Source organism: Lissotriton helveticus, chromosome 10, assembly GCF_964261635.1.
Source record: "Lissotriton helveticus chromosome 10, aLisHel1.1, whole genome shotgun sequence".
Taxonomy (NCBI): Eukaryota; Metazoa; Chordata; class Amphibia; order Caudata; family Salamandridae; genus Lissotriton; species Lissotriton helveticus.
Window position 1 is genome coordinate 298,560,750 of NC_136071.1, and position 24,632 is coordinate 298,585,381.

Consider the following 24,632-nt stretch of genomic DNA (forward strand, 5'->3'; position numbering starts at 1 on the left):
TTACTCCATCTCGGAGTGTCCTGGCGTTGTATACCGCTGGGGAACCCGTCCTGGCTTTCCCAGTGAGATGGTCCCTCCTGGGCACCTCCAAGGTGAAGCCAGGCATCCCCGGCGTTGATGGGGCCGTAGTGGAGATTAAGCAAGCTATTGCCCAGAGTTGCAGAGTGGGACCCATGGTTAGCGTAGGCACCTCGGCGAGAATTATCGAGTCCGCGGACATTGACACAAGACCCTGCCGCGTCGGGAATTGAACCCTGGTCCCGGGCCGATCTCTGCTTCAGGGTCTGCCGCTTCTAACCAGTGAGCCACACTTCTCCACGGGGCAGCGCATTCACCATAATGGGTCGCACTGTCATTGTTTGCGCCGTGGCGCAAATAATGACAATGCATAATATGGCTCTTGGTTTTTTTTTTTCATCAGGAGTTAACCCACACCAAATTAAGAGAAAGGCAGAACATGGAGAAAGGAGAAATGAAGAGAAAGATGGGTATACCCAAAGCAAACTTCATGCTGCATTTGTGACATTTCTCAGGTCTGTAAACAAAATGTGTATGCCGCTGCACTATTTAATGTACTCAATGAACCAGATTGGATCTGGGGGAAGGCTGTGGTGTTTTCCCAGGATTTGAACTTTTGACCTGAATAGCACAGCACATCTGCCAAGAACCTTTACCTTACTAAATGCACTTGTCTGTTTCATTAATGCTCAAAAGGCATAACAGCATTTTCTTTCATCTTATGTTTTGTCAACGTTTCATTGTGTCACTTTGTATTTAAAGTTTCAGATGCCAATATTACATGTTTTGAAATGATCTGCTGATTCAAAAGACAGAACTCTTTCATGTGTTATTAAGTTCAATAAAGATGGCTGCAAACGTATGATTGAGAGTGCCAAGATATATCAAGTCTAACCCTTTACAAATATACTCCATTAAGAGACCTAATATGGGACTGTGTGCATTAGAAATATTTTCAGCCCGTCATATATGGTTGTACGCAGTTGCATTGTAGCACTGAGAAATGAAGCACCATAGAGTTCCATAAGGAGCTTAAGAGCTATGGGCTTGATGTAGAGAGTGGCCGACGATTACTTCACCACAAATGCAATATGTAGCCCATCAGCCTTATTACAAGCGCATTATATATGGGATAAAGTACTGCCTGCTGTAGGTTATAAGGATATTGCAAGTCACCGAGGAGTTTCATGACCATATAGTGGACTGAGGCCAAATGCAGTACTTCGTAACGAGCTGGAGCTTTGTGTCCCTTCTGAATTCCAGGTGTGTGTGTGTGTGTGTGTGTGTGTATGCGCACATGCATGTTTGTGTGTGTGTGTGTGTGTGCGCAGGCATGTTTAATTTTTTTTATTCTTTCAAAGGTTCTCTATAGTGCGGACCATGTTCAAATTGAGGTAAGAGAGCTTTACAATAGTATTGACAACAAGGTTTATGAAAGAAGCAAGCAAGTATCTAATTACATAGTGACAATGTAGTATCCATTCGGTAATGTTGAACTAGCTAAAACTGTTGAAGACCGGAAAGGAGAGCAATATTACACAATAAGCACATATGTACACTGTACAGACGGATGTATGACGTTACAACGCATACTTTTACAACGCCTACCTTTACATCGCAAGTTTTACAACGCATACCATTACAACGCATAATGCTTTTGGGCGCTGGATAGTGAATAGTTTAATTTACTATTCCAACTCCAGTCCCCGTGGATGGTAGGGAAGGTGTTGGATAGTACATTAAACCTATTCCCTATCCTAGAGCGCCCCCCAGCGCTATGCGTTGTAATGGTTTGCGTCGTAAAAGTTGCGTTGTAATGGTAGTTCGTTGTAAAAGTTTCGTTGTAAAGGCTGTATACCGTACAGACTGTAGATTAGATTCAGTATTTGAGAGAGACATCATTTATATTGAAGTATTAGGAAATAAAACAGAAGGCATGCAATGTCTGTAATTTAAATGTTGGATAAGAGTGCTTTTATTTTTGTCTTGAATGCAACATAAAAAGGGGGTCTGGTGTGTGTGCGTTTGTGTGTGTTGGGATGTTATATTGATTGACAAACAGTCATCCAGCTTGGAAATTATGCAATGGGAAGGCTTGGGGCATAGAAGGTTTTTGAAATCTATAATCTTATCAAATTGTAAAAAAAACGTATAGACTCCCAGAAGTAGTATGTTGCAACAGCCCTCCTTATGGAAGACCACTCCGTTGTTCAGGAACTTGGAGCATGGAAGGGGGAGTACCGCTAAGATTTCCTGAAATTGAGCTTCCGGGACAGAATCTGGTCTACATGAGGGTGTTTGTGATGATCTATTGAAGTCTCAGGTTGAAGTCACATTGTGCTCCAAGGTCTCTGGCGCTTGGGATGGGCATCAAGAAGTGGAGAGGCAATGTTACAGAGGAGAAGATGCTGCTGAGAAGCAGGTGATTTTAGTTTTAGCAGAGTTAAGCAAAAGTGAGGTACAGTACATCCCTGTGTTAAAAGTAAAAACCTGCCAGTAAGGGATAGAAGAACTCCCTGCGTGAAAACTCCCAAACTGACAGCGGCCGTCCACTAAACTTTTTGTACCTTGACAGGAACCGTCATGACAGGTGTACCTATCAAGGTACTGAGATCACTGCTAGGCCAGCGGCAATCTCTAAAACTGTCCGACAGTAGTTTGTTAGGGTGATGGACCTAATGTCCTACCCCACTCTGATGGAAGGAATACTGTCCATCAAACCTGACCCTATATGTTTACCCATGGGTGAATTAGTCATCAGCAATTATTAGAAAGTAATTTAAGTGATACCTACTATCTATCAGAGTTGGATATCATTCTCTTCATATTGTTACCACTAAAGAATTACTATTCTTGGCACCTTAGAGTCTCATTGTCATCTGTTTTCTATATTGGTGTGCAGCCTATGAAGTCATTCTGTACCGCCCTGGTGGCATCAAAATCGCAGTCCTATTTCTATGGCTCCGCAGGGGGAGCAGCGCGAGACGTCTCCCCCTGCGGATTTCGCGCATAATGGTAGGGTCCAGGAGCGCGTTAGACGGAGCGTCAGGGAAGCGAGCATTGCGTAGCTTGCTGAGGAGATTAGGCGCAAGGAGTGTAGAGAGGGCGTTTTAGTTTTCTTAGCGGTTTCAAGTAAATTAATATTTCTTGCTATTTTAACGGAGGATAGTTAGCCAGTTTATGAGTATTTGTGAAGATGGAAATGAGCGCCCAGCTGATATCTGCGCTGCGAGTGATACAGCAGGAGGGCAGGGAAGATATGCTGACGAAAGCTGCGCTTGATGAAATGATGCCTCCAAAGCGCCCACCACAGAGGCAAGCGTCGAAAGGAGTGAGGTACGCAATTGAAGCCTGTCAACCGGCTTCAGTCAAGAAAAAAAGGGGGCGCGCTCGTTCCTTGAGTGCTGGGGCAGATGCGGCTTCGCGTCATGGCGAGGGGAGTATGATGATGTCAGCGAGAAGAGCGTCGTCCCTCACGCGACAGAAGATAGTGAGTGTGTTAGAAGACAGCACACACGGTCCTGAGGCGAATATGCTGGTGGCGGGACCCCCTTTGGGAGCTGCTACGTGTGGCTCGCAGGTTTCCCTGAAGAGAAAAGGGTAGGAAAAAACAGTAAAGAAGGTAGCCCTTAAACAAGTTGGTTTGGGGGAGCAGTGTGTGACATTATCTTCTCACCCCTCGAATAGTATTCCTGTCAGCGAGTCAATGGGGTTTGATAATGGACAGAATAACGCAGGACAGAGGTTCTTTCTGAGAGGGGGGTCGGGGTCATTGGCGGCATATTCGAGTGACAGTGAAGAGGAAGAAGGGGTTTATGAAGCACAATCTCTGCAGGCCCCCCAGAGTGAAAAACCGCCGTTACAGCCATCGCAGAATCCTCAGAAGTTTCCTATGGCTTTAGTTTCAGGTCCTCCGGTGTTTCAGCATGGCGTAATGTTGCAAAGGTCACAAGAGAGCAGTGAGTCTGAGGCAGAGGAGGAGTTTTCTGTGAGTTCAGACACGGACGACGACGTTGAGCAGGGGCATGGGCAAGGCACATTTTGTGCAGAACAGGCAGGCAAGCGGTGGGACATTCAATATATCTTTCCACGCGCCCGCCCTTCACCATATGATGCACTTTACGATAGGAGTAAACCAGTTGGTAGCGAGGACAGTCAGTCGCATTGGGTTGAGCGCCCTATGTGCACGGAAATCCCTGCTCGAGTGCCGGCTCCCAGGGAGGTTGTGCATACCTCACGAGCACCACGCGACAGGGTTGAGGCGCAGATGGTTGGTGTAAAAAATGCGCTATCTGTTCAGGCAGCTGCCCCTACCGTGTCACGGTATAATGCGGAGCTTGGTAAAGTATGCGCTAGCGAATCTAGAGCGGATTTTTTGCGAGCAGATAAGTCTCAGGAGTGGAGCGCTGATCTGTTTTGGTCAAATTTGGACGGGGGAGTGGGAGATGGTGCTTGCCCAGGTTCTAGTGGTGAGGGTCAGGTGAGGGGTGAATTTTGTCAATCAACAGAGGGTCAGGTGGGTCGCGGAAAGAGGAGCAAAAAGAGTGTCCATTCTAAACAGAGTGTTAGGGGTGTAGTAGGTACAGAAGTCAGGGTTGGGGGGGGGGGCAACGAATTCTTCTTTGTTGTTTCAGAAGTCCAGTGCGGATTTGTCGGTTGCGCATGTGACCCCACGAGACTATCAAGAGCGGATGTCTCCAAATGAATTGCAGCAGCGAGCAGGACAGCTACCATGCGGTAAGCATCAGTGGTGGACAGTGTGGGAGGAGGGTAGAGATGACGGGGGGATGGTACGAGAGTTACCTGTGGTGCAAGTTGTTGGGGGAGGAGAAGGCGGGAGGAAGGTTAGGCCAAGGGATTTGGCATTAAATGCAGGAGTATTACCTCAAGAATTGCCTGTTATAACAGGAGGGAGGGCTCGAGATGCAGCAGCAGAACAGGTTATTAACGTTCGGCAGCGGCTGCCTTATATGGGTGTGGCGATGCCGCTGGGGTCCCATTTATCAGAAAAAACTAAGCAGCGGATATGGAATCAGGAGTTTGTGGACATATCCAAATTGCTGCATCGAGATTTACAGGCCAAAGAGGGTTCTAAAGAGGAGGAATGGGAGTTAGCGCGACGTCCCAGGGTGCCTCGTACGATTGAGAACTGGACCTCCGCATTCTTGATCTACGCGAGCATCTATTGTGAACGGTACCCCGAAAGGTCCGTCGCTCTTTACAAATACATGGACATAGTAAGGAAGGCTCAGTTACACTTTGGGGGATACTCCTGGCTTAACTACGATGAGGAGTTTCGAGCCCGTATTAGTATTTGCGTAGAGAAGCCTTGGGGTGACGTAGACTCGGAGCTTTGGCTTCAATGGATGTCCACATCACATCCATCGGCTACGACACACACGGCAAGTGCCTTGCCAGTTCCCTACCGGCCCTTTCTATGGCGCCCCGCTCAATCTGGAGCGGGTACATGGGGAAGAGGTGTTTCATCTGGTACAGGAGCCTGTTGGAATTATAACAGGGGAATGTGTAACAGACCATTGTGCCGTTTTAAACACGACTGTTCCCATTGCGTGGGGCGTCATCCGCTCACACACTGTAATGCCCCAGCGGGAGGTTTCAGTGGGTATAGAGGTAGTGACCAACAGCGGTTTCCAGAGCAGAGTGGTTGGGCAGCGAGAGGTAGAGGCGCCCCTTTCCCTCCTTTCCCAAAAGGACCCTACTCCCATTAGATTGAATAGCTTAGTGCCTTGGTTGAATAGATATCACGATACTGAGGCAGCATCCCGTTTGTTCTGGGGGTTTCGGGATGGGTTCAAATTAAGGTATCAAGGGCCTAGAAAACAGAGGTGGGCTGACAATCTGCGTTCGGCGAAAGAGATGCCGGAGGTAGTGAGTAAAAAACTGAACACGGAAGTTGGAGCTGGGAGAATAGCGGGCCCTTTCAAGGCTTGCCCTTTGCCGAACTTGATTGTGTCCCCTATTGGGGTAATTCCCAAGAAAACTGCGGGCGAATATCGTATGATTCAGCATCTATCTTGGCCGGAAGGGGGATCTGTAAATGATTTTATATCTGAATTGGACACTTCAGTATCTTACACAACGGTGGATGAGGCAATGGAATTAGTGACACAGATGGGCCAAGGAGCCAAAATGGCGAAATGTGATATTCAGTCCGCTTTTAGGTTACTGCCAATTCACCCTTCTGACTTTGAATTATTGGGGATGTTCTTCCAAGGGCACTATTTTGTAGACAGGGTATTGCCAATGGGCTGTGCGGCCTCTTGTGCGCTTTTTGAACTGTTCAGCACTTTCATACAATGGATTTTCTCTCAGACATATACTAAGGGTGTCTGCTGTCATTACTTGGATGATTTCCTTTTCATAGGAAAGGCAAACACGGGACACTGTTCAGAAGCGCTGACGAGTTTCCAGACACTTGCTGAGGCTCTGGGGGTCCCTTTAGCACCAGACAAGACTGAAGGCCCGGTCACAGTAATAACCTTTTTGGGCATTGAACTAGACACCATGCATATGACAGCACGCCTTCCTCAAAATAAGATTCGTGAGATTAAGGCTTTTCTCCTCACAGTTTTAAATTCAACTAAGATTGAGGTGAGACAGGTGCAGCGCTTGCTGGGTTATTTAAACTTCGCTTGTCGAGTGGTGAGGGCGGGACGGACGTTTTGTAGACGTCTAGGTATGGCTTTATCTGGTGCATATCTCCCACACCACAGAGTTCGTGTCACCAGAAACATCAAAGAAGATTTACGAGTGTGGTTGTGTTTTCTGGACAAATTTAATGGCATTCCTTTACAATTTGTGCATGACAATTTTGTATGGCAAGTTCAAATCTATTCTGATCCGGCGGGGTCCAGTGGCTTTGGTATCTTCTGGGAAGGGCGGTGGTGCGCAGAGGGTTGGCCAGAACATTGGAAGCACCATGGAAGAAGCATCGCTTTTTTAGAGCTTTTTCCGTTGATTGTAGCATTACTAGTGTGGGGCCAAGAATTTCAGAACAGGTCGGTGTTATTTCATGTTGATAACATGACAGTTGTGAACCTGATTAACAACCAGAAAGTGAAAGATGTTAGAGTGTTACAGTTATTGAGAATGTTCATGCTGTTAAGTTTACGATTCAACATGATGTTCAAAGCTCGACATGTCCCAGGGGTTAATAACTGCATTGCTGATGCTCTTTCCCGATTTCAGTGGCGGAAGTTCCGCGAATTGGCGCCTGGGCGGATCTCTACAAAACAGAAGTGCCACACAACCTTTGGGTTCTAGGGGAGTGAGGATCGTTCAGCTAGTCGAGCAGTCCATTGCCCCTTCAACTAGAAGAAGTTATGTGCAGGCATGGCTGGAGTTTTTACAGTACAAACAGAGTTTAGGAGGAGCTGAAGCAGAGGGGAAATTTACAGGTGGTATTTGCGAATTTGTGCTGACTTTAATAGACAAAGGTTTGTCGCACGCTACCATTGCAGGAAAATTGTCTGGTTTATCCTTTTATGGTCAATTGTTGTGGGGTTTTGACCCGGTGGATGATCAACTGGTAAGAAAAATGTTGAAGGGTTTACAGAGGGGGTCAGTGGGTTTAATGCAACCAAGAGCTCCCATTACGTTTGAATTGTTGCAGAAGTTGTTAGGACAATTAGGTTTGTTTTGTTATGATCTTTGGGAGTTAAGGCGTTTTAGGTTAGCTATGATTTGGATGTTTTTTGGGGGTTTTAGGGTTTCTGAGGTTTTGGGAGTGGGAAGTGATAGAGGTCTGTCCATTGCAGAGATTGCCTTAAGAGAATATAGGCTGGGGATATGGGTGAGGAAGTCGAAAACAGATCAATTAGGCCGAGGCGCGTGGGTTTTTCTAAATAGTAGTGGGGTGGCTGATTGTTGCCCGGTGCAGGAGTGGGTTCGTTTTGTTGCTAGGGAACAGATGACAACAGGCCACATTTTCATTCATGAAACTGGTGCGAAAATTACAAGTTCCCAATTTTTAGCAGTCTTGAGAAGGGCTCTGACATGCTTGGGTGAAAGTCCAAAATCATTTGCCACACACTCTTTTCGTATAGGGGCGGCTACAGAGGCGGGAAGACTGGGTTTGGGTGTGGACGTGCTTAAACGCATTCGTAGGTGGCAGTCTAACAGTTACAAACGTTATGTGAGAAAATAAGCTTGTTGTTTGAGTATTTGGATGGGGGTGTTGTGGTCTAATTTTTCTTTCATTTCAGGTACTGTGCGGGGTGAAAATTCGAAGTTTAAATGTCAGACCTGGATAGTAGGCCATTCGTTCATAAAGTGGGCAGCCCTATTCGCAGAAGAGCAGATTTATGGACGATCACTGGGTATTCCTAGTGCGCAGCACGAAGTAGTCTGGAAGGGTAAAGGAGGCATGCAGTGGGACGATTTAATTCCAACATTAACGCAAATGTTTCACATGAGAGGTTGTCCGGACCACCTTATCCTACACGCATGCAACTTGATTTGACGGTGCTAAGGATGAATTGGTCGACCACTCGCTTGTTTTGGACTGAGTTCATATACAGACAATCTTGGCGGCAGGCCAGGTCTCATGCGGCAGTGGAGAAGGCCGGGCGGAAACTCAATAAAGCGATGAGGGTATTTTGTAAAGTGATGAAAATTGGGGTTTTACAGCATGACAACATCTCGAGTAGTGAGAGTCATCTCTTTCGTGATGACGGAGTCCACTTGTCTCAGTTAGGCATGGCCTACTATTTAGTTGAAATCAGAGACATGCTAGCGCAAGAGCTACAAGTAAATCTTTGGTGCAGTTCCAAATTATAAAGAGGTCTGTTTTCTTGGGGTGGGGCCAGGAAAACTCGTTGGTTTTCCTGGGTGGCGTAAAATCCCCAGGGAGGAGGAGTCTAGAGCGGGCTCCTCCAGTTATTAGTTAGATAGGGGGAATTATACAGAAAAATGGAGGGGAAAAAATGAAAGAAAATGTTGGGGAAGTTATGATGAGTTCAATCCAAGAAAAGAGATGGTTTGATGGTTTCGGTATAAAGTCTAAATTTATGATGAAAGGAAATAAATAAATAAAGAAATGGTTTCGGTTCAAATGCCAAATTTACATGTTTGATGATCTGTTGGGAAATTTATGAATTACATATCCTGAATAAAGTGGCCTTTTCTGCTATAAGAAAGCGAGTGGTCTCAATTTGTGGGCGATGGCTCCGCAGGGGGAGCGGCGCGAGACGTCTCCCCCTGCGGATTTCGCGCATAATGGTAGGGTCCAGGAGCGCGTTAGACGGAGCGTCAGGGAAGCTAGCATTGCGTAGCTTGCTGAGGAGATTAGGCGCAGGGAGTGTAGAGAGGGCGTTTTAGTTTTCTTAGCGGTTTCCCAGCCACCCTCCCAAAAAAAAAAAAAGGCGAGAGGGAGACACATAGGTTGCTTGGACACAGAATGCAACTGTCTGTGTTGTGTACGGTATGTATATATATGCATTGGTATCACGTAGTTATGAGCTTATATGTGAGTATTTGCATATATGGATATATATATATATATTTATATATAGGTTTTTTGCCACTTCAGGATGCGTTTCCCATTACAGATGGCTGGCGGCGTAAAATCCCCAGGGAGGAGTCTAGAGCGGGCTCCTCCAGTTATTAGTTAGATAGGGGGAATTATACAGAAAAATGGAGGGGAAAAAATGAAAGAAAATGTTGGGGAAGTTATGATGAGTTCAATCCAAGAAAAGAGATGGTTTGATGGTTTCGGTATAAAGTCTAAATTTATGATGAAAGGAAATAAATAAATAAAGAAATGGTTTCGGTTCAAATGCCAAATTTACATGTTTGATGATCTGTTGGGAAATTTATGAATTACATATCCTGAATAAAGTGGCCTTTTCTGCTATAAGAAAGCGAGTGGTCTCAATTTGTGGGCGATTTCAATAGTATGTAAGTCTGTCACCTTCCTCAAAAAAATACTGCCATTTTGTTTCCGGTTTGCTGGACTGGAAGGTCCAGGTGCTGGTTGCTGAAAAGATTTGGATTTCAAACGGCAAAAAATACCTGATTTTGCTGTTTTTTCCCCTTCTATGTTACTGGCAGGGACATACAAACACAGACCAGGCTGGTTAAAAAAAGTGGCTATATGGCAATCCTATAAATGGCACAATTCTCGTTTTTCAAGGTTTGTTCTCCTTAGATTAAACAGATGTGACGTACTTTAATAAATAATGTGTTAATCGCCTTAATACGTTTACAGTAAACAACAAATATGGCGCCACCGCCACGTTCAATGAATGTACTTGGTACAGCTATTTTACAGTGTCTGGCATTTACTTTCACGAGGTACCGCCAAATTCTGATCCTCTGGCCTGGAAAGTTGTAAACAAGCGCCTGTGATACACACGCCCCTAGTGGCGGGGAGGGGGTGGGGGGGGGGGGGCTTCACTACTCTGTCAAGAAGCGATGGCTAACGTCTATTCGTTTAGCTTTACTGAGTCTGGAACAGGAGAATCTGGCTTCCGTTTGGTCTCCCCAACTCCCAGCCTATTTTTCAAGGAAAGAGGGGGCTCCTTATAAATCAAAGGAGCCCAGCACTGAAGATGGCCCTGTGCGTTTGATTTATGGTCGCCGTCACAGGCCGGGGGCTATCAGATCGTTTCCTTTGCGCTCACGCCCACTATCAGCCATCCACTAGAGTGCCCTGGGGGAGATGAAAGGCTGCTGGCGCGGGGGCTCGCCATGTTAGGGGGTTAACAATGGGCCCGTGGGGGCAATCTTGTGTTTGGCAGCCCAGCCATATCTGAACACGTAGGTATCAGATAACAACGCTGATACAAGGGGCGACCAGCAGACATACCGTGAAGGGTTAAATTAATGTGCCTGCACAAGAGTGTTGAACTGAGGGGTGGTGGGAAGGAATCTTGAAAGGAGAAATAATGTTGTCATTTTGTTCGGAATCCACTAGTCTGAAGGGAAGCAAGCAAGCATTGGCAACGCTTAATAGGTGTCACTTTCTAGTTGCTTTAGCTATCAATGCAATTCAATCACATTATTACAACCGTCAAATGTCACCTGTGTCGTCCTCTATATGTATGACTTTATCAAGGCTGTTGGGGGATTGGTGAAATCTGATGAGAGCTTTGGGAAAAACATTGCAATGTTCAGATGGCTAATCTGAAGGTGGGCAGCACACTTAATGCTGCTTCTCAGTTTAATGAAATAGGTACCCAAGGAACTATGGGGCATATGTACAAGCCCCTTTCGCCACAGGAACGTCACTTTTTGTGGCGATCCCGTGGCGATAGGGGCCTTGCCTTATGTACAAGGCAGCGTTGTGGCTTAACTGTCCTTGTACATAAGGCCCCCTTTCACGCTATGTTTAGCGTGAAAGGGGCGATGCAGTGGGTGTTGCTGTGGGCGTTCCACCGCAACACCGATTGTATTTGACGCTGCCCCCTATTTACCAGGGTGGTGTACATAGGAGGCAGCACCAAAATTTAGACCAGGACAATCCTGGTTTTAAGTTGGCAAAACGAGGAAAAATGCATTGTTTCTCCTCGTTTTTTTGCTTTTTCCATGTGTGTTGCCTTGTGCAGCACACATGGAAAAATCAAAATACATGGTTTATTTATGTACAGGAAGGTGCCCCTTCCTGGACATAAACAAACCTTTTAAAAAATGCCATTTTGTAACTTTCATGTGTGCTGCATGAAGCAGCACACATGAAAGTTACAAAATGGCATTTTAGGATTGTTCATGTGGAAGGGACACCTTCCTATACATAACCAATCCTCCCCTGCACACAGACTCTCTTGCACTCTGGTGCAAGGGTGCCTGCGTTGACGCTAAGTTGTTAAACTTAGCGCCATCGCAGGGGGAAACGCAAGGCTGCATCACATTCTCATAACAAAACAAAGCATAGGATAGCAAAACAAAACATAGCATAGCATAACAAAACATAGCATAACATAACAAAACATAGCATAACAAAACACAACACATAGTATAACAAAACATAGCAAAACACAACAAAACATAGCATAGCATACCAAACACAACAAAACATAGCATAGCGTAACAAAACAAAACATGGCATAGCAATACAAAGCACAGCATAATAAAACACAACAAAACATAGCATATCATTACAAAGCATAGCATAACAAAGCATAGCATAGCAAAACATAGCATAGCATAGCAAAACATAGCATAGCATAACAAAACACAGCATAGCATAGCATAACAAATCAAAGCATAGGATAGCAAAACATAGCATAGCAAAACAAAACATAGGATAGCAAAATAAAACATAGCATAGCATAGCATACATCATCACTCACCACCACCACAGCATCACTCAGGGGCACCACAACATCACGATGTGCTACCACAGCATCACTGAATGCCACAGCATCACTCGTTCGCCATCACAACATCACTCAGCGCCACCACAGCATCAATCTGTGCAACCATTTAACAACAACTGGTTCAAATATGTTCTCTCAATGTTTCAAGCTTTATTGCAAATGTAACAAAAAGATGTTAATATTTCACTTCTGTTCTTGGATTTTCGTCACAATAAAATACACTGAACATAATCTTCACAAAAATTATTTACAAAAGTTTAAGCTATTGCCATTATAAATTACAATAACTTTTATTTAAGTATTACAATAAAATACACTGAACATAATCTTCACAAAAGTTATTTACAAAAGTTTAGGCTATTGCCATTATAAATTACAATAACTTTTATTTAAGTATTAATTATAAAAAAATTAAATGCCATTGTTATTTGTAATATCAAAACATGTAAGTCACGTAAATACAACACATATTGCATTACAAATGCTATAGGTGTCACATTTGCGAAAGTTATAACTATTGGCATTGTAAATGACAAAGCTATTAATTTCACTATTTTCAAAAACAAAACATAAATACAAAATTTGACATTTACAATACCAATAGCTCAAACTTTCCTAATGCGAGACCTATTGCATTGCAAATGCTTGTTTTAAAAAGGAATTGATTAACAGGATATAACAGAGATATGACAATTACACTATATACATTTGCAGTAGTAAACATTGCGTCTGATTGCGGGGTAAGAGTGAACATGTACACAAAAACAAGATAGGTGAGCAGTGTAAGAGGGGAAGTAGGTAGGGTGGGGGCGTGAAGTTTCCGATAAGGCTAGAAAAAATGACATTTGTCATACTGTTTTACAGGTGGGAATGCAATTCCTCATCTTGATTAAAACCATCAGGGTACTTGGTGCCTTCTAGGAGGATCAGACGTGACTCTAGCCTCCAAAGGACAGCAATACGATTGCCTCCCCTCGGGTTGAGGGTGACAGTGTCAAGGCTGAAGTATTTGGCTTTGGTCCAGTCAGAATTATGCTCCCTGGTGAAATGCCTTGCTGTGCTGTAGCTGTGGTCTAGATTGGTGATGGCACGCCAATGTTCTAAAATACGTTTTTTGATGGGAAATGTGGTAGACCCTATATACCAAAGATTACAGGGGCATACGAAGGCGTAAACAACAAAGTCTGTACTACACGTGATGAATTAAGGAATTTTCCAGAGGGCTTTAGTTCTGTTTAAGGTAACCTCCAATATGTTGTTGCTATTCTTACAGGCCTTACACTTTCCACATTTGTGGAATCCTTTCGCTTGCTTGAGCCAACTGCTGTCCTTGAGTTGGACGTGACTATGTGTGAGCATGTCTTTAAGGAATGGGCTTCTCATATATGTGACCAGAGGGGTGGGATGATTTCATTTCTGAGGATAGGATCCTTCCTGAGTACATCCCACCTGTTTCTTAGGATACTGCGTATCTGATGTGGTTGCAGTATTTTGTGATGGACTCACTGGATTTTTGTTCTCGGTTCGAGGGGACCTCTCCTCTGGTGTTTTGCTAAGGATCTAATTTCTGGACTTTTTTTCTACTCGCGTTTCCTCTTGGGAGATGGTTTTCCTGAAATATCCTCTCTCTTTAAATCTAGACTTCATTTCCTGTTTCGTGGTTTCATAGGAGGTAGTGGAACTGCAATTCCGTTTGGCCCAGAGGAACTCGCTGTAAGTGATCCCCCACCTAAAGCTGGATGGATGGGAGCTGGCAGCGTGGAGAATGGAATTCCCTGCTGTTTCCTTTCTTAACAATGTGGTATTGATTTTGCCCTCTTCCACGCTGAATTTGAGGTCTAAGAAGTCAATGGAATTCTGACTATAATGCCTGGTAACCACTAAGAAGGGGGCCCCTAAAAGCTAGTGATAGGGAGGAAGGATAGGGGAAAACAACCAGATTACTGCTACAGAAATCAACCTGCCTATATATACGATAAACTGTGCTCAGATAGGGTCAGTAAATACATCATATCATGGGGCTAACAAGATACAAGTGATCATCATCACATCACAGAGGCATTTTCATAAAAATTCTTTATATTTATTTGCATAATAGACATTACGGGATCCCATAAACGGATAAGCTCATCAACTGGACTTGTAAATTATCGCCAGAATCCTGGTATGTCTTCTCTAAATGTGCCTTGCGTTGTCTCTAAATGGATCCCAGATAGTAATTTGGATTTTCATTGCGTGCACCAAATGAAAACCACCATCTTTTAGGGTCCGAATTTAGACCCTAAAAGATGATGGTGACAACCACCATCTTTTAGGATCCGAATTCAGACCTTAAAATGTAGATTATGTGCGGGGGCACGTGGCCCCCCGCAGCCCCGGGGACCGCCACCTTCCTGGGGCTTAATTAGAAAATAATGTGTGGGGGTCCCCCCACCCTGCCCCGGGGACCTCCAGGGAGCTGCGTTGCAGAGAGATGGTCCGAGGCCACAGGATTCAATGGGACTTAATCCCCCAGCTTACAATGCTAGGGGGCGCATTTGTACAGTGGTGCAGGGAGGGGGTGGGGCCTGATGTTACAAGTGTGCAAACAAACCCCCTGGCGCTTTATAAATTGGGGGATTAAGTCCCCTTGAATCCTGAGGGTCCCCAGGGGCCAACTAGCCCACCAGGTACCTCCAGTAAGCACCACAGAGCTGCGTTGCAGAGAGGTGGTCCGAGGCCATGCCCCTTTTTACACCTCTCTGCAACGCAGCTCTGTGGCACGTACTGGAGGTACCTGGTGGTAACTGGTGGGCTAGTTGGCCCCCAGGGACCCTCAGGATTCAAGGGAACTTAATCCCCCAACTGCACAGTGGTGAAGGGAAGGGGCGGGACCAGATATCACAAGTGTGCGTTGCAGAGAGGAGGGTCGAGGCCACGCCCCTTTTTACACCACTCTGCAAACGAAGCTTCTGGTGCAAGGCTGGTGGGGCGATGAGGACGTCAGGACACATGTGGACTTCAGCATCGGGGCAGCAGTGCGCCAGAAGCCGCGTTTGCAGCATGGTGTAAAAAGGTGCGTGGCCTAGCAACATGTCTCTGCAAATTAAATAGGCTCAATTTTTTTGACACAATTGGTATTTGTAACACTACATTTTCGCCCAATGGGCATTGCATTGCATCAAAGCCTATTCACACATTTGCACTATGAGACAAAATTTATCATACAGACCATATTCAATATGCGATAAATCGGTAAATGATCAGCCACTTCATATTACATTTTTACTTTGCAAACACAATCACGTTTCACTGTTATTCTTGGCCATCAAGTTAAGGTGATTGTCTCATTCAAGAATGTCTCAATTAAACTTCTCATAGACTGGCCTACTTGGTGATTTCATTGCTAAAATGGTGCTGTTCGTTTAGCTACTCCTTATACCTCACTTGTGCTTTCTGCCTGTGCACACGTACAAAAAAAGAATAAGAAGGAAGTATGTGAAATGTATCAATAATAATCTATTGGAATCTCTACTATGCATACAAATCATTTTTAAAAAGCCATGATCCAGTTAAGATAACAAACTGAAAAGAGATAAAATATTTACAGTTTAAAAGAAGCTGTGAACAGCTTCCTATGTAATTTCTTAGACTGTATTGATGAAATGCACAGCCTCCGTTATCACTGACACATTTGTACATACTATGTACGTAATTACCCCAAGTGTACAGCAAATTCCTCACTTGAATTTAAACCTGTAGGTGTCAATTTTGAGAAATCTATTATATATTTGGACTCAAGGATCCTTAGTTGCCGTTCTTTGTCACCTCCCCTTTCTTGCTGTTTAACAGAATCCAAAACCACAAAGGTTAATAACTTCTCATTTTGGCTGTGTATTTCCTTGAAATGACGAGCCACTGGGTACTGTTCATCATTCTGCCTTATTGCTCGCTTGTGTTCCAGCACCCTCTTTTTTGCTTTGTGTATAGTGCTCACTATATAGTACTTCCCACAAGGGCAAATGAGACAATAAATGCAAAATTCAGTATTACAACCAACGCTCCCTTTGATTGAAAATTCCCTCTTACTGTTTGGTACCTTGATTTTATTGCAGTTACTATTATTTACACATACTTTACAGAGCATACAGCACGAGAAGCCCCTTGTGCTACCTACTTGCTCACTCGCCCCCTGTGAGGTTACAAGATTGCGACTTAGATAATCTTTTAATGGTCTACTTCTTATGAATGTTATTTGGGGTGACTTGTGTAAATATTTTTCAAGTATGGGGTCTGTTTTTAGAATGTGCCAGTTTTAATTAAAAAAAATTCTAACCCTGAAAACTTGGTTTGAAAAAGTTGTTATAAATTTAACTTGGCTCTTGTTTTCTACAGTTAACTTGGGTTATGGATGGAGTAAATTCGATCTTTGATGGTTATCTACTTTGGCTACAGCTTGTTTGATTACTTTATTGCTATAGCCACGTTCCCTAAATCTACTAATAATCATACTCTTTTCATCCTTATATTCTTTTGCGGTACTACAGTTTCTTTTGGCTCTGACTTACTCTCCATACAGATCCTGTGAATAAGGCTGGAAGGATGTGCACTAACAGCACTTAAACGAATATTCCTGGCAGTACATTCCTATGTAGCTTCGTTATCAACTGATTCCTTTCTACTGAAACCTCCAGATCAAGAAATATTATCTTCCTCTTGCTCATATTAGATGTAAACTGTAGATTCATTTTATTGTTGTTAAGTAATGAAATAAAGGATGTTGCTGATTCCACACCACCTTTCCAAAATAAAAAGATATAATCTATTAATCTAGTCCACATCATAATGTGATCATTTTGGGTATCCCATTTGGTGGACACCTCCTCCTCCTCCCACCAGCCCATGAAAAGAGTAGCATAACTGGGGGCGAGCAGGTGGCCATTACTGTTCCCTGTATCTGTTCGTAGATTTGTTGATCAAAATAGAAGAAGTTGTTGGTTAAACAGGACCATATCAATTAACATCTCAGTATGAAGTGGCAGTGACATAGGCCTAGCTCGTAAGAAGTGTCTGATGGCCTGGATCCCCAAGTCATGTCTAATGCATGTATACAAACTGGTGACATCCAATGTAATCAGCATATAATCCTCCTCCCATGCCACCCCATCAATCATTGTTAAAAAGTGAGTGGTATCTTTAAGGTAAGCTGGTAAGGCTGTCACGAATGATCTTAAATAGTGGTTGATATATATTGAGAAGTTAGCTCCAGTTGTGATCACATTGAGGAAACAATCAGCGTCCCTGGAGGTTTTTGCGAATGTTTATGCAATTTGGGAAGGAGATAGAGAATTGGAGGTTGGGGATGTCCACACTTCAAGCTTTGATATTCATCCCATTCTAAGAGACCCCTGTCTTTCCAATCCTGCAACATCTCATTGTGTTTCAGATTCAAGGCCATCACTTCTGATCTATTGGTTGCTCTTTAGCACAACTGATCATTTAATTGATGAAAGCCTTCCTCCAACTAATCATAATTAGACCAAACCACCACATTCCCCCCATCATCAGATTGTCTAATCACTATGGAGGAGTCTTTTTTTAGATTTTCAAGGCAGTTAGTTGGTCATCAGAAAGATTTGGTCTTGCCTTACCCGTTGATTTATATCTGATCTCTTTTAACTCTTTTGTAATACTCTTCTCAAATACTTCCACAGAATATTTGGCGTGAATGTGGACCTAGGTTTAAAATCACTGGGACATGACCAATCCAGTTCTACACCAAACACATCTACATTTAAAAAAATGATTGTCATGATATACATTGTCTTCATCCAATTGTTCAAAAATAATAGGCCAGCAAGGGATTTCGTTTGTATTTTGAATAGCAGCTAAAAGGGGAATGAACTTATTTAAACACCCTCACTAGTCTAGATTTAGTGGCTGAGATTAATGATGAAGAACCAGTGAATGGTGTTACCACACTAACAAAGTACAACAATGAGTACAAAGTACAAAGACCAGTTTTTTTTTCAAAAGATTGTTATTTTCTTAAGAACAGAGATGTTACTGATGTATCAGGGTACAGAATAAAAAATGGGGGTACAGAACAAAATGCATTTCAGATCTACAAGGGAGTTGATAATATATTCCTATAATACATCCAGAAAATAAGTCTAAACTGCTACAAAAAAATAAAACAATGACTTCAAATCAAAAGTAAATGAAAATCAATTGTAGTTGGTCAGTAATGTGCATAATTAGACACAACAGTCGACGTTTCGGTCTTGGCGAAATTATTTCAAAAGACCATCATCAGGACATTGGTTTTGTGCATCTATATGATGACCCTTGGAAGATATCAACCGTCCAATTCCTATTCACATCAAATGTTTGTGTTGGAAGGGACACTCTTGCTAATATTTTGACAGGAACTTCTAGATAGGAAATCCTTTGAATTATATATCAGGAAGTAGGCAGATGAACGTCACTCTCTTGAAGTTTCTTACTTCCTTTCATCAATATTTGATGCTTCAGTCGCAGTTGGACAAAACGTCACAATTTGTCGAAGTTGAATGTGTGGCTACAGCGTAATAAGCGTCAGCAGCAAAACAGCCTCCAGTGTAGAAGTAGTTCTAAGTAAGAAAGTAAGGCTGCTTGGCTTGAATATCAAGAAGGACAGACTTGCTGTAATAATGTTCGCATCGTGGGGTCCCCAGAGCGAGTTGGGTGTGACTCTCTTCTTGCCTTCTTGGAGGATTAGCTGCAGGAGGTGGGTGGTAGCCCTGGAGGGCCCCTCCAGATCCTACACCCTGGAATGGTCACATTGGATACCAGCACATCCACCACGCCCTGGGGACTCTCCTTGCCCGGTAATTACCCGCCTCCTACATTTTCGCGACCGAGATTATTTGCTGCAGCATGTCCATGCCTAAGGCCCCTTTGTTACAGATAATACCAAAGTGTCTTCATATCGTGACCAAGCGGGTGTATTCCCAATCGTTATGAAGTGCATGACCTTGAGGTCCAGCTCGAATATCAAGAAGGACAGACTTGCTGTAATAATGTTCGCATCGTGGGGTCCCCAGAGCGAGTTGGGTGTGACTCTCTTCTTGCCTTCTTGGAGGATTAGCTGCAGGAGGTGGGTGGTAGCCCTGGAGGGCCCCTCCAGATCCTACACCCTGGAATGGTCACATCGGATACCAGCACATCCACCACGCCCTGGGGACTCTCCTTGCCCGGTAATTACCCGCCTCCTACATTTTCGCGACCGAGATTATTTGCTGCAGCATGTCCATACCTAAGGCCCCTTTGTTACAGATAATACCAAAGTGTCTTCATATCGTGACCAAGCGGGTGTATTCCCAATCGTTATGGAGTGCATGACCTTGAGGTCCAGCTCGAAAGATTTTATACCTGCATGGCGATGCATAGTAGGGTGCTGGGCGTAGAGTACTTTGCATAAACATATTCCTATCACTCACCTGTATTCTGTTCATTCCAGTAGTCTGCACCTTGATGGTGTGTCCCTTCTTGGCACATGGACCCCATGATGCTCGAGGATCAGGCTTTTGGGTTTCACTGGGCATACAGGTTGTGCAATTGTGACGGGAGAATGCTGACTAAGCTTCGTAGGCGATATTCAGCGGCAGGAGGTGGTGCTAGAAGGCCTTCCCTGCGAACTAGAGGAGACCCCGGAGGGTAGAGAGTGCACTCTGAAAGTAAAAGAAAAACTGCAGTATTTCTCCATTACTATCATGATTAGTACTACACGAGGAATGGGGGTAGCAAGGAGTATATTTATTTATTTATTTATTTATTTATTCAAAGTTTTATATAGCGCGAACAAGATCTTTACAGATATCAGAGCGCTTCACAGAGACAGGAGTAGGGGCAACAGGACTGAACAGAACTAATGGGAGCAGTATAATAGTCACTAACATAATAGGATAACAGTAATGTACAGAAAACATACCAATATACAATCAGGTAGCAAGTAATATAAGACGGCGCAAAGTCATTGATCCCGCTACAATAGAGTTCAGGTAAACTTTGGATGTAGGGATGGCTTATACCAATTTCTTAGGATAGAGAGAACAAGGGGTGGGGGCAACAGGAGGGTGATTCAACAAACTAAGGTGTATCATATAGTGGTCGGTAGTAGGAGAGTAGCATAAAAGTGTCACAATCAAGTAAGAATATAGTGCCAAGAGACAATCAGGTAGTCAATAATACAAAGCGATGCAGAGGCTCTGATCCAACACCTATAAAGTTCAGGTGATCTTGGCCATAAGGATGGTTTTCACCTCTTTCTTGAAGAATGCAGTGGAGGAGATAAGCCTGGTTTCAGGAGGGAGCGCATTCCAGATCCTGGGTGCCATTCCTGAGAAGGAGCGCTTGTATGTTTTTTTCCTTCCGGAATCTACGAGGTTTCAGGAGTAGATTTTTTGTACTTCTATTGGATCTCGAACCTCCTGATATAGACAGCTTTTGAGCGAGGTAGTTGGGTGCCTTGTGGTGCACGGCCGAGTGTGTCATAACGGCAATTTTTAGCTGTATTCTGGCTTCAAAAGGCAGCCATTTTAGAGATTTTAAGTCTGGGGATATATGCGAATGTTTTCTAGAGCCAGTAATGAGTCTCGCAGCAGCGTTCAGGGAGGCTCTTAGGGGTGCTGTTGTGGATATGTTGAACTATATTGTGGATTTCTCCCTGGGGGCCCTTTCTTCCTGCAGTGGCAGATCTATTGAGAGTGGATATTACTGAGGAGGAAGTATGGGGTGTGATTAAGGAGATGGTGAGGGGAAAGGTCCCTTGGTTAGATGGCCTGCCCATCGGATTTTATTTTATGCATACAGCAGGCCTTGTTCCTAGGCTTGTAGCTTTAGTTAATGAGTCACGGAAACAAGAGGTGCTACTGGAGACCACTATTGTAGCCCTGCCCTAAAGGATAAAGATACAGATCTGTATCGACCCCCTCCACACTCAACCCTGACTTGAAAATATTAAGCAAAATACTAGCAGTTCAACTTCTCCTGCATAAGAGCTCCCTGGTTCACCCCGGCCAAACTGGTTTTATTCCCACAAGAAGCGCTATGCCCAATATTCACCACCTGGTTATGGCCTTGGACGAGCGGGTGTGGCTCCCTACGAATGCAGTAGTGATCTCAGTGGACATTCAGAAGGCATTTGATTCGCTCAGATGGGAGTTTTTATACACCATATTGTTTGGTATGGGCTTTGGGGTGCCCTTCGTTTAATGGATTAAACTCCTATATACTGGCCAACTGGCTAGGGTTTGCACTAGTTTGATGATATCTGAGGCATGTTCAGTGGAGAAGGGCACCAGACAAGAATGCCCCTTATCTCCGCTGTTGTTTGCCCTGACCATGGAGCCATTTGCTCGGATGGTCCATCAGGGATTACATTATCAGGGTTTGCTACTTTCTGCTCTTTGTGTTTACCTCTCATTGTAGGTGGAAGATGTGCTCCTGTACTTGAGAGGAGATGACTCTGATCTTAGGGGAGCTGTGACTGCTTTTTTGGATTTTGGTCATCATTCAGGTCTGGAGGTAAACTGGGTCAAGTCTTGCATCTGTGACCTTTGAGGAAATGATGAGGAGTAAAGACCCATCCTGACTGCCCCATTGCCGCAGTGAGAACCGAACACCATTCGATATTTGAGGGTCGCCATCTATTGCATGGCGTCGGAGGGTGAAAACGGTCCTGGGTTGCTTCTGTTCCAGTTCAGGGAAGACCTGGCTTGCCGTTTCGGGCTGAACTGTTCCCATTGGAGCAGGGGAAAGACTGATTTACATATTGCTGGGTCCAAACTAAGGTGGCATGGTGTGCAAAATAACAATGGATTGTAATGCGGCCCGATTGATTGGCTGAGATTAATTCAAATATTCCATCCATCACTTTTTGTATACTTTAGTATGTCGTCCTAAGTTGGATGGGTATGTCCAGACATGGGTCCTGTGTGTTCTGTGTCACTGGAACCAAGCTCTACTTGGCTAATGCGCCCATAACAAGGGTGAAACCTTTCCCGGGCTACTTGTGTGCCAGTTCAGCGAGGACATGGCTGGGCAGTTCGAGCTGGGCTGTTCCCATTGGAGCAGGGTCAAGAATGATTTGCATATAGCTGGGTCCCAACTGAGGTGGCATGGTGTACAAAATAATGATGGATTGGAATGTGGCCCTGAATAATTACCAATAGCTGAGTTGTACTTCATGGGCCGATCAGGGATATAAGCATCTTGCAAATTGTACAACACAATATAATACAATGTTATCGCTGAATACATTAGGGAGGCATGCGGTCCTAACCACTGCAGCGTGATTATCATAGGTTTGTGACGGCAGGATTCTCATGTAACATGTAACATGCCTCATGTTATGGAAAGTGGTCAAGTCAGGAGATGCTGCTTTGAGGTCAGAGGGAGGAGCTTCAGGTCCATAAGGGTCTAGCTTACATGGTGGGAAGATGATAAGGAACATGCGAGGAAAACACATGTAGAGGGTGGCTGCTTTCAGGGTAGGAGGGCTGTTGGGCCCTAAGTTAGGGTTGCCATCTGGCTGGTAGTGTACCGGCCTGGCAACTATTTGAAGACAATAATTGTAAAAAATTTGGAAAATGGGTGAAATCTGGTATTTTTCCCCTGTGAAACATAAACTTAAAACGATAATTATATGGTAAAATGAATCAAAAAGTATTTGAGAGCTGTCTACATGCTTTCTTAATGATTAATAGAGCAATCAGAGGGACATGATATAAAATAATTCTGATGATTTTTCATAAATTCGGACTCACCTACAGCTTTTGCCCATTGCAGAATAGAGAAATATAAAGAAGGCTCCCTGTTTTCCCTTTTTATGGATTTTCTACAGATAAATACAGACAGAAAACAATGTGTTTTTGTCTGCATTTATTTTTAAAAGTGTATAGAACAGAAAACTTTGCTTCTTTTAAGTGACTCTCTATGATGTCTTTCATTAATTATAGGCCAGCAGATGAGTAGATGGACAGCATGGGAAATTAAAAACAGGATGAAATGTCTTTAACCCCTTGCATGCTAATGACGGCCCCCGGCCGTCATGAGTTATGGTGGGTGTGTGCCCGTCCGAATCCCGCCCACTATGTAAATGACCCACAACGCAAAAATTTGCTGTGCATGCAAGGGGTTAAATAAGGTCATATGTTAACATACATTGCTTGTATTTACCAGTGGATGTATTGTATGTAAAATGTGACAGCTTAAATAGCTATAACACTACAAACATCAAAGTATGAGTGCTCGTCTATCAGTTAAATAGATATGGAAATGTACAGTTTTTTAACTTCACTTATACGCAAAACACAAAATATATATGGATAAATATAGATAAAATGGCCAAAAAATAAATATGGATAAATACAGACGGAAATGTTAAAAAAGTAAATACTATAAAACTGGGAGCCCTAAATATTAATAAATGCACAGTATTTTTCAGTGAAAGTTGCCAACCCTACTATAAAATGATTCAATTCAGATAGGTGCCCTCAGGAAACAGCACACATTTTTCTCACTGGCACATATATGAATTGCTGCAGGGGAAATATAATGCTCCTGGGCGCTGTGCCAGGCTTTAAAGTATTGGAATATTTTGCAAGTTTCTATTTAAAACTGCCCGTAAAACCTAAATCGCCTTGTGAAACGAATCTTTGGGTCCCGTTTAAAAATACGGAATTTCTGCAAAATCGCCCAGTGAAATGAATCTTTGGGTACCATTTTTATTTTACTTGGGGGAGGGGTAACAAACACTTCCAGGAAAGGGTCGTGCTCGCTCACTCTGCTCTGCGGTGGGTGGGCCTGGTATGTACACAGCTTTCAAGGCTTCTTTCAGTCCAGCCCAGGGTCTGTACATTGTTTAGAAGAAGCCATGTTCGGCTGAGAGGGCCCACATACCACAAAGAGATATATATGCATGGTTCGTGTTTTTGCAAGCACTGCTCTCTGCTAGAATGTATGAAAATGAGACTTTTCAACCCTGCAAAAAAAAAAATTCCACTGTCTTATGTTCCCGTCAAATGTACACTGTGCTAACAAGCATTGCTCGGTTGTTTACAATGTATGAACGTATTGATTTTCCGTACAGCATTTTCTGTGAACCGCTTCCAACACCACGCGCCCCAGGACCCCCTAAAGCGGAAAAAAGTAATTTAAAGGGAAGACAGAGAGCTCAAAAGACACAGAGAAACAAACATACGACACTGCAATGCATCTAATATTGCTGTCAATGTGGAACGCCAGTTATAGGCA

General features: G+C 43.7%; 1 protein-coding gene across 1 annotated transcript in view; it reads left to right on the forward strand.

Annotated features, from left to right (window-relative positions):
- Positions 1-412: 412 nt before the first annotated feature.
- Positions 413-24,632, forward strand: part of LOC144783759 (tumor necrosis factor receptor superfamily member 16-like) — a 172,174-nt gene continuing 147,954 nt past the window's right edge. Inside the window, exon 1 of the mRNA XM_078662448.1 lies at positions 413-533. The gene's annotated coding sequence lies outside the window, so the exon portion shown is untranslated. The remainder of the gene's footprint in view (positions 534-24,632) is intronic.